The following is an 11557-nucleotide window of genomic DNA, read 5'->3' on the forward strand; positions in this document are numbered from 1 at the left end:
GCAATGGTTCATTTATTTACAGAACACAACATTTCTGTATAACACACACTTCTGTGTGTCTTTGATGCTGGCTTATTTGACGATTAACATTGCGCTTAATCCTGGAATTTTCCTATTGGTGCTTTAACTTTTAGTCTTCACTGTATTCCTACCTCTTTTGGGGGGAGCCCAAAGTATAAAGCTGCTGCCTTTCTGACATAAGCTTGTACCCTGAGGGCAGCATGCTTGAGCCCTGCTCAGTAAGGTCCCTTTTCTTTTTGACGTATTGGGCCAGGGTAGCAAGGGGAATCCTCAACTCCTGTGCCATGCTCCTAATTGACTTTCCTTCCTCAACCGCTTTTGAGGCACTCTCTAAAAGATCTGCTGGTACTCCCCTATTTGTGCTCCTAACTCTGAAACGGGGCATCTTGCAACAGGCATAGCACACACACATAAACAAAAAAGCTTACAGTCTATGCTACAGTTGTATTTTGCTTGTTACTCCGCCTGTCCAACAAAAAATATATCTTTTTAAATTTTATTCTCTTTAAATGAACTCTGTAACTGCATACCTTATGAACATAACCACCTAGAAAGGGTGTACCAACTGTACCCATTTACCACCTTGCATATTTCACAACATGGCATAATGTCCTTCATGTTAGAAAATATATTAGTAGATGGTTCAATTATCACAAACATCAAATTTTGTTTTAATTTGTCTTCCCATGTTGTCTAAATATGACTCTTAACTTGTAATCTTAAACCGTGCAACTGAACAGCATGTGACGCAATAGAATTTTACCACGGGTACAGTTGATACATTGTGTTTCAACTGTACCCCGCTGACCACCTCGCACATTTCTCTAGATTCTTCGATAACCTTGAATGACATCATGAAATATGTCAGTTTTTAGAGCACAGATTAAAGATTACAATAATCTAAATTCAGTTTAACAGTCATATAAGGAAAAGAAACTATTCAATGTGAAAGGGACATGGTGAAGTGAAAAACTTACCTGTGGAAAAAAAAGCTTTTGCCGATATCTTCGGATCGGAGAAGCGCACGTACTTCAAATTTCCCATGATCAAAGAGGACGTTGATACGCATGCGCTCAGCAAAAAGAACAGATCGGGCTTGTCGCATATGCAAGTTATTTAATGTGTTTCAACTGTCCCTCTGTTCCAACTGTACTCGGTCTAACCCTACAGAGATATAAATTTAAAAAAATATATGCGTGCAGAAGTGTGTCCGAAATCGTGGAGATGTCTGGCATACATATTCATATATATGTGCACTACAGTCACAGCTTTTTAGCTTTAACTTTAATACAGTGCACAACCACTACCTAGCTAGCTAGCTAAACTGAACAGCAACACTTGCTCATGAATGCAATGTAATTTAGCGCAATTCAAGACTAACATACTTGTTCATGTTAGTTTGCTAGGTAGGTAGCTAGCTAGCCAGTTGTTCATATTAGGCTAGCAAGAAAACGTTCACAATTACAAAGTTGCTACCAGCTTTCCCTGAGCTAACGAATGCACACACATTGCTGCTTCATGTCATGAATTAAGTAGGTAATGATACAGGTTGGTTTTGTTTTTAAGGAGCTATACCTATGTGTTCCTAAAATAAAAAGATTTTGGTATACAAGCCTTAGGCTTTTTCTTTAGTGGTTTTCACAATTTGTTTCCAATGACTCTGCATTTGTAAATTTGTGTTCCCTTTAGAGCTTTTTAAACATCTCTCCAAATATAGAAAGCTGCTATGTAGTATCTCATATCTCATTCTTATCGAATCGATATCGAAGCGGAATCGGATCGAATCAAATCGTTAGCTTGTGAATCGGAATCAAATCGAATCGGGGCATCTGTGCTAATACCCAGCCCTAGTGTCAGTCCAGGTAGAGTCTGAAGAGGTGTGTCTTCAGACCACATCTGAAGGGTTGGATTGAAGGGGTTGTTCTCAGGGGGGTGGAGAGTTCATTCCACCATTGGGGGGGCGATGACGGAAAAACGACGTTGTGAGGGGCGTGGGCCATTCGTTCTGATGGTGGGAGGAGCGAGGCGTCCGGATGTAGCAGAGAAAAGTTGTCGAGCGGGTGCATAAGTTTGGATGAGGTCCTGGAGGTAGGTCGGGGCAGTCTTTTTTGCAGCAGAAAATGTGAGAGTCAAGGTTTTAAAGCGGATCCTGGCTGCCATTGGAGCGATCTCAGCAAGGGGGTGACGTGGGAGAACTTTGGGAGGTTGTAGATCAGCCTAGCAGCTGCGTTTTGGATGAGCTGCAGCGGCTGAATGGTGCAAGCTGGGAGGCCTGCGAGGATGGCATTGCAGTAGTCCAAGCGGGAGAGTCCGGTGGCCTGGACAAGCAGCTGGGTGGGTGGGGAGTAGGTGGTCAAAAAAGGGTGAATCCTCCTGATGTTGAGGAGGAATCAACAGGAGCATGTTGTCTGTGAGATGGCTGGACTTCACCGACTACTGTTGTTGAGGGTGACACCCAGACTCTTCACAGAAGTGGAGGAAGTTACTGTGGTGCCGTTGACAGTAATTGAGAGTTCTTGGAGAGGAGAGGTCCTGGCCGGGATGAACAGCAGATCAGTCTTGTCCAAGTTAAGCTTGGGGTGGTTAGAGGCCATCCATTTGGAGATGTCAGCCAGGCAGGCAGAGATCTTTTCGTTGACCTGGGGGGTGGAGGGAGGAAAAGAGAAGATTAGTTGAGTGTTATCAGCATAGCAGTGATGGGAGAAACCATGTGAGTTAATGACTGAACCAAGTGAATTGGTGTAGATGGAGAAGAGGAGGGGTCCCAATACAGAGCCCTGGGGGACACCTGTAGTGAGGGGAGTAGGTGTGGAGGTGGAGCCTTTCCAGTAGACCCGGGAAGATCTATTGAAGAATTTATTGTGAACATATAACATGTGGTTGGATACATTCTTGCTGACAGAGAAATTTGCATTAGCACTGCATTACATGGCTTTATACTGTGGCACTGTGTACTTCATAATTTCATCATTTTAAAAATCCCTCATCCCCAAACTTCATTTCTATTCTCAAAATGCTAATTAATACCACAAGAATGCAGATAAACATAAACACGGATTGTTTTATACCACAGACTGAGTGGCAGTTACTCCTCATTGTAGAGTCCTATACACACTTATGTGTGCACAGGATTCTCTGCTCTGAAAGCACAAAATTATTCTCCTTAATTACAGCATATTTCATATTTGTTGCTGTTGTTTTAACAGTACTGAAAGGTGGTGGGTATCAGTTCCCCTTACAGTTAATTGCAGGGCATTTCAGCTCTGGTTTCATGCTTAGTGGTTTGTGGGACTCACAGAAGCAGCTGGTGTGACACATACACTTTTTTTGGAGATGTTCTGGCTCACCAAACCACATAAACTAAGGCCCGCAGGGTCCCATCTCTCATGCAGATGAGATGCGGGCAAGACTCAACTTTGCTAACACTGCCATTTTGGAACATGGCAAGTCTTATTTCTCCTTCTGAAGCAGTTATATGTGTTAACATATAAAATATTCTCTAAAATGATAATAAGGGTCAGTTACTTACGTAAACTAGTTGGTATTATATATCTTAATAGGAAGATAATGAGCCAAAAATATCTAACTGCATAGCAAATCCTATTAAATATGAATAACAATAATAATAAAAATGATGATCACACTTTACTTTCCTGAGATGCTCCCCCTTCCCCCCGGACTAATTAGACTCTACCTGCTGGCGGAGGGGGGCACGCATTGACGTGACCCCAAAAGCAAGCTCGACAACAAGACAACGACGACAGGACAACAACAACATGTCAAAACGTCCCAAACTGTCTGGTGCCCAGGGGAGGAAAAAAAGAAAAGAAGAGGAGGAAAAAAGAGAGAAAGACAGAGGTAATGTTACAATAAAGGTGATGTCATGACATTATTTGTACGTAGGAGAACAACGACACGTTGTTAACCAAACATGGTTTGCTAATCAATAAATAGCTAGCGTGAACTGTTTTAACTTCAGTTAGGCTAATGGCATGTTACGAAGGACCAAAGCTGTTATGAAAAATGGCACTCCCACCCAGCTTCCAAATATGTAAATATTATAGGGTCAGCAAGAGTTAAAATTAAAATAAAACTTGTTTACATTTTTATTGAAAACTGGTTAGCTCACGTTTTCTTAGCTTGCAATATTAGCCTTAATCAAAAAGCTAACGTGTTATTCCTTTTCCTATGGTTTTAAGCCTGCACAGTGCACATCATGCCTGTTATAGCATACCTTAGCATTCCTACATTCTATATTATAGTGCAGTTTACTACTTCTTTGCATTCTGCTAATCAGCATTTCCTTGTAATGACAAAAATTGAATCTTATATCATTTGCATATCAGAAAAGTATTAAACATGTACAGCGTAGTCATCATGCACATATCCCTTAGATCAGGGGTGTCAAACATACGGCCCGCACAAAGATTCAAAACGGCCCGCACATCAACCAGAGGATGTAATACGGGCCCTACTATTTCCGTCAACTCTTTACCATTACCACAAAACGTAATTCGTCATCCATCCACTAGGTGGCAACAACCTATTTCAACTGATCAGCTAGTCATCTTTCATGACTAAAGAAAGATCGCGAGCTAGCTACTTGCTGGCAAGAAAATGGTGTCAAAGATAAGAAAAGTTGATAAAGAGTGTCTGGCCTTTCAGGAAAAATGGACAAACGCCCACCTCTTTGGGGATGTTATCAGTAAGTGTATCTGTTCAGTTTGCTCACAGCAAGTAGCTGTTCCAAAGGAGTATAATATTAGATGGCATTACCAGACTACTCACGCTGAGAAGTATGATCGCTACACCGGCCAGTTGCAGGAGGAGAAAGTGAAGGAGTCGGTGGCTACATTAGCATGGATTGAGGACATCGCTGGACAGCTGACACAAAAGCTCATTCAAAAAGTTCAGGGATTTGTTGCTTTTTCCGTCGCAATTGACGAAAGTACAGATATAACGGATGTGGCACAGCCGGCGATTTTTATTAGAGGTGTTGACTCTACTTGTAACATCACAGAGGAATTCGTAGAACTGGTACCCATGACTGACACTACTACGGCTAGCGACATCTTCAGCAGTCTCGCTGCATCATTGGATAAACTGGGAATAGACTGGGCCCGTGCCGTAAGTATGGCGTCAGATTTATGTCAAAAGTCGCGAGCGCAGGAAATATACTCGCGAGCACACGAAACATGCTGCGAGCGCAGAAAACATTCTCACGCGCGAGAGAATTTCTGCTTTGCGCTGGCCAAGCGAGCATGTTTCCTGCGCTCGCGAGCATGTTTCTTGCGCTCGCGACTTTTGACATAAATCTGACGCCATACGTAAGTCTTGCGACTGATGGCGCACCATCAATGATCGGTGTGAAAGCTGGAGTTGTGGCCAGACTTCGAGAGGAAGTGTAGCAGTTTGGAGGGGGTGAGTTTTGGAATTTTCATTGTATACTCCACAGAGAGGCACTCTGTTGTAAAACACTGAAAATGGACAATGTCATGGCTGTTGTCATCAGAACTGTCAACTTCATTCGAGCCAAAGGGCTCAATCACCGCCAATCTGTAATATTTTTTATGTTAAAAGATATGAAACAAAAAAGTTGGAAATGTATTGAAATGGAATCAAATAAAATAAATGGGAAATTAGCCTAGTAGTTGTTTTACTGATTCCCAATGAAACGGTGTTCAAACTGTCTTGAAAAAACGAATCGTACTGCCATGCAGATTTCATGGTTGCCCTTTTTGAATGGATGGTCAACGATTATTTGGCCCTCGATGACCTAGAAATTTAGTGATGTGGCCCTCAGTGAAAATGAGTTTGACACCCCTGCCTTAGATTTTTAATTTGTCATATTTCAGTTTATTCTTAAAATCGTATTATGTATCATATGATATTTATTATTAGATTGGTGTAATATATTCCTCTTCTCTCTTCAGATGCGCTGTTGAGGTTTCTCAGTCCCACCCCTGCAAATCTTGGGTCATCTACAGCTTTTTTTTTTTTTTTTTGGCAATACTGGGTTTTTTTTATCATCTTATTGTGTGCAGTGCCTTATTTATATTGTATTTATAATTTATTTTATGCCACTGGTTTACACTTTTTTATTTTGTGGCTATTTAAATCATACTTTATTTAAGCTATTCATTGTATTTCAAAAATTCATTTCATATTTTTATTGTATTTCTTTCTAATTTGTTCCAAGTGTTTTGATTTTGCAATCGCAAATAAAAGAATGTCGAAGACAAAGCTATTCAGTTTCTTGTGAGTATGTACACCAGCAGTCGAATTTACTCCGATGCAAGGGGGGCGCCACCTAAATTTTCGCCTAGGGCGCCAAATTGGTTTGGGCCGGGCCTGCTTTTCAGTCTTATCACTGAAAAAAGAAATGAAATTAGCAGTGGTCTGAACCATTTGCCCATTCTAATCTTGAGCATGTCTGCCAATCACAGAACGCTAAAATACTTTGTGGACTGCAGCCTTCTTACCAGGCATTTACAAACATGTGTCTAACCACAGAACAACGTTGGGAAATGTGGTATGGGGCAGCATTCAAGCATTAACCTCCCCAAATTCTCCCACGTTACTCCCCTGCTAAAATCCCTCCACTGGCTTCCTGTTGCTGCCAGGATCAGATTCAAAACCCTGACCCTCGCCTACTCTGCAATCAACAGGACAGCCCCTACCTACCTCCAAGACCTCATCCAGCCCTACACACCTGCCCGGCCCCTGCGCTCAGCAGCAACTGGATGTCTTGCTCCTTGCACGGACAAAACAGGAGGTTCTCGCTCTGCTAGGCAACAGCTGTCAGGGCTCCCGCCCCCTAGCTGTTGTGTTTTTGTTTTTCCCTGTCCATGTGCTTTTGTTTTTCTTGTGTTCTAGCCCTGCCCCACTCTCCGCCCTGTCTCCGCCCACCTGATTGTCTCCACCTGCCTGCCTGCACACCTGCTTCCCATCACCTCATCAGCCCAGCCCTATATCTACCCTGCTTGTCTCTGTCTTGTTTGCCAGATCGTTTCAGTGTTTCTGCCTGTCTTGGTCCTGCCTGTGTTTCCCTGTTTGTTTCTGGTTTTTGCCTCGCCTGTTCCTGCCTGTTCCTCTTTGCCTGTCCTGATTGCCTGATCTGCCTGCCTTCACGGTTTGACCCTGCCTGTTGCTGTTTTGATCCTTGTTCTACCCTTGGACTGCCAGCTTGTTTGACGATTCTGTTAATAAACTCCTGGAATTAGAGCACTCGTGGTCCGCGTCTGCGTCCAAGTCCGTGCCTGAGCCCTGACAACAGCGTTTCACCTACATCGCTCCTCAGTGGCGGAATGAAATCCCTGTCCCGCTACGGACAGCTCCATCACCCCATTCCTTCAGACGTGGTCTGAAGCTGCATCTCTTCAGACTTTACCTGGACTGACCCTTCACACAATCGCTGCCCCCCCCCCCCCCCCCCCCCCCGAGATCAGTGCTGTTGTAAATTGCTGTGTGCTTTTGTGTATCGTTTTCTTATCACCGCCTTTACTCTGGCACTCAATGTGCTGTTTGAAGTTTGAAGGTATACCCTGTAGTTGTACAAATTGGATAGTACTGTGTCCTCAAACAGACCTTGCTCTCAGCTGAGAACTGTCTCATTGTGGAACTGTACACATCCTGTCCCCGTACTGTCGCTATACTTACTGCATGCATTTTTGTAAGTCGCTTTGGATAAAAGCGTCTGCTAAATAAATAAATGTAAATGTAAGTTAAAGCACAATCTCAGTAAGATTTGACTTCTTCTTTTAGTTGAAACCATGTAAAAACGTAAAAGAATTTCTCATATCCTTTCTGGGACCTGGAGCTACACTTTCAGTGTTGTCATAGGCCTGCCCTTGTTTGAGCACATTGGACTTCCTGTTCTCTCTAGGGTCGTTTCCTGTGCCAGCACAGCAGAGACTGTCACCATGGTTACTGCAAACGTCAGAGACCACCTACAAAAAAACAGCTAATTGTCTTGAGTCACAAGGGGGACAATACAAATGTCAGCAAAAAAGACTAATGCACAAGTAACTTGCAACAGAGTGAACCAAACACAATAATGCACTCCAATCAAACCTTAGCAAATTTCTTGGCGGATTGCCACAGCTTTGTGAACAGCAAAGAAATATTGCCATGTTTAGGCTGCTAAAAGGTGAGAATGTTATTCCAATTCGCTTCCAGGGGACATCGCCTACCTGCCCTGACCAGTCTAATCACCTCTGCTTACCCTTGGGGAGTCACCCAACCTGAATTCAAAATCCGGAGTGACTGCACTTTAAAAATAAACTCCCCTTTTATCTGTACCCAAGCATATTCTATCCAAGAACAGAACTCACAAGACTAGTGACTCTTTAAAGATAAAATATATGATCTCTAATGCTTTGATGCTTTTTTCATATCGATGATGGCTTCACAGCACTTGAGTAAAAGCCGCTCTCTAGAAGAGAGTGCATCAGGAATGGTCTTCCTGCCTATGCTAAAGTAGCCATACTGTGTGTTCCAACCTTAACTGCAAGGGGTTCATATGTTCCATAGCAGGTTCACTCTGTTCCACACATAGCCAGTGTGAAAAAGAGACACCAAATAAATTCAACCAGCTCAGCCGAGGACACAAAATGTCAACCATCAAGAATCTGTCCTGCAAAAGACTGCCAGAAATTTGAGAACCAGTACCCTAAGAAATAAATTCCCGTTTTTGTATGTGGGATCATTTGTTTGTTCAGCTGGCAACCCTTCACCTCAAACCTCAGCTCTGACCACTGCCCCCTTCAAATACACCTCCTTCCCTGTCACCCTCCACCCAAAACCAACAGTACCCCGTTTAAATAATATTAATCCTGAACCACACATGTCTGTAAGTCTGGGATTTACGGTCCTCCCAGGGCCGACCTCTGTTCCCAGTTACTCAGCTCCTCATGGAGTTCCACCACATTAACCATACCGGATGCCTGATGATGACATCAGCAGACTCTCAGGGGAAGCCCAGCATTCACAGTCATAAATGCTTATTGCTTATTATTGCTTATTGATTCATTTGGTTAACAGACAGTTGCATCCATAGCGATTTACAAATCCAACATGACATACATTACATACCTTTCAGAGGAGCAACAACAACAGTGATAATATAGGTACAGACTGGCTATACCTGCAGTGAAGAGAGATTGGCCTGAACTGTGCTAAAATAATTCACATTCATATGCCTGTGCAAGTGGGCTGGTATCTGTTTGTCCTTGGTTCAATTATTACTCATAATGATCCAAATTACCATATACCAGAGCTTAGTCATGAGGTGTGACCTAACGATTTTAGTCAGAACCTGGATGATCACTTTCAAATCTGAGTGACCTTTCTCATCTTCTGCCCTTCTCTGGAAATGATGATGTCCATCTTGTAATTTTATGTCCACGAAATGAAGCATGAAATGTTTCCAACTAATAAAAACAAATTAGTCAAGGAGCACCCCTGCAACTGTGACTGTTGGAGGAACATGATGCAAGAAGAGTACACAGAGAAAAATAAAGGAAACAAGTTAATAAATCAACAATGAAATGTATAACATTTAGGAGCTGTTTGTAGTCCATAGGTGTATCATAGCCCGAGGGAGGAACAGCCACAGAGACCTAAGAGATGATCAGAAAGAGAATATGCAAGAGAAACATCGGAGCTGAGGGGGGGGGGGGCGAGAGAAAGTGTCAACGGGGACTGAGTGATTCAGAGGAAGGGCATTGTTAATAGGTGTATGCAGCCAGTGCAACTTCCAGCCCTGGCAGGAGAGAAGTGATGAAGAAAGAGAGGAAAGGGAAGAGAGGGGGAGGCAGGAGAAATGGAGGAGACATCCTCAGAAGCCAGACTCCTCGCTGGAAAGAGTGCTGGAAGAAAATGCTGAGAAAGTATCAGCCTGGTTGCCACATCGCCCAACTCCAAAGCCATGCAAACAGGAAGCAAAGCCCTCTCACTGATTCAAGCAGCTCTCTGACACCGAGCACTGGGCCTTTCAGAACATTGAACAGGAAGTCAACAAGCAAGGGCCAAGACAACTGGGCTGATCTTCCAGGGTAGACTCACTCCTTAACATGGGCTACTTTTACATGCATCCAGCCTCTCATGACTATTTCAATTTTAGAGGAGAAATGAACACTGCAAGAGATCATGGTTTTTAAAATTAATTTAATTCATGGTCTTACAAGTACAAGAATTCTTTCAGTAAATCTCTGTAGTTTGTCATAGAAGGCCTATAAATCTCATTGTAAGCCTCACTCAAAACAGTTTATTCCATAATACCCTTGATTCAATGGTGTATCTACTCTATACTCATTTTCATTAAAATTGCCTAGACCAGTGTTTCTCAATCCTACTCCTGGAGCCCCCCTGTTCCGCATATCTTCTATCTATCTTTGCTCCAAACACACCTGATTGAAATGACTAACATGCTGTTGAATAAATCAGGTGTGCTCAGCTAATCAAAAGTGCCACTGATGAGTTCAGTCAGGTAGGTAGAGCAGGGAAAGATGGAAAACGTGCAGAGCAGGGGGGCCCCAGGAGCAGGATTGAAAATCGGTGGCCTAGACTGAAAACCCACCCAATGTACAGAATGAGGTCTATGACTCCAACTTTTGCATATACACCTGAATAGCAGATTTCAGCATGAAATCCTTATCAAGAGCAGGGGATTTTATTCCTCTGACAATATTATTTCGAGAAGGCACATTCAAAACATTCCAATCTTAGTTTATCACCATTAGAGGAGTTTCACTACGTGTAGAATTTTGTTGTCTTCCATTTCACTTCTCATTCAGAAATGTGAATATTTTCCACTCCTACACAGCAAAAATGCCTTCTTATTTTCTCACAACATAAAATAAGAACATAGAAGATTAATATGATATGAAATTTTCTAGTGTGACTCATTAGTTTTTTGCTCAAACAAGGTCATTCAATTTCAATTTGAAGAAAATAAACCTTATTTGAGAAGAAAGGCATACATTGATAATTTTCCTTCAGTACTAATGGAAAGCCATTTCTCCATTCATTCTGCATTCCAGATAAAAGATTTTGTAATGAGACTTGTATCACTTCTATTTTTGCTCACATATGTGCAGAGAATACTGCAGTATCTGTGTGCTGAAACAGGATACAGTGAATCACATACCTCTTGTGAATGTGTGCTTTAAAGATCATACTTTAAAGGAGAGGAAAATGCACTACTACTGTGACATTAGGGCACACTCAACGATCAAGAAGCATGAAGAAGGTGTTAACAAGATAAATGAGCCAAACAGCTAGTAATGGCCTGATGTAGCTCTGTGCTAAGTAGTCAGAGTGCAAAGAAGGCTGATACGGTATATACGTCCTACATCCAGTTTAAGATTCATTGAAATAGCACTAATTTAGTCATTCCAGCATGAAATTCATTCCCAAGATGGATAGGCTATATACTCATATAATTTTTAGCCAATTAGCAGGAGCAGCCAAAGGAACACTTAAAGTTATGTCATATGAAAACTATGAGCTGGCTTCAGTGCTGTGTTCAAGTGAA

This window comes from Megalops cyprinoides, chromosome 24 (genome assembly GCF_013368585.1).
Source record: "Megalops cyprinoides isolate fMegCyp1 chromosome 24, fMegCyp1.pri, whole genome shotgun sequence".
In the NCBI taxonomy this organism is placed as follows: Eukaryota; Metazoa; Chordata; class Actinopteri; order Elopiformes; family Megalopidae; genus Megalops; species Megalops cyprinoides.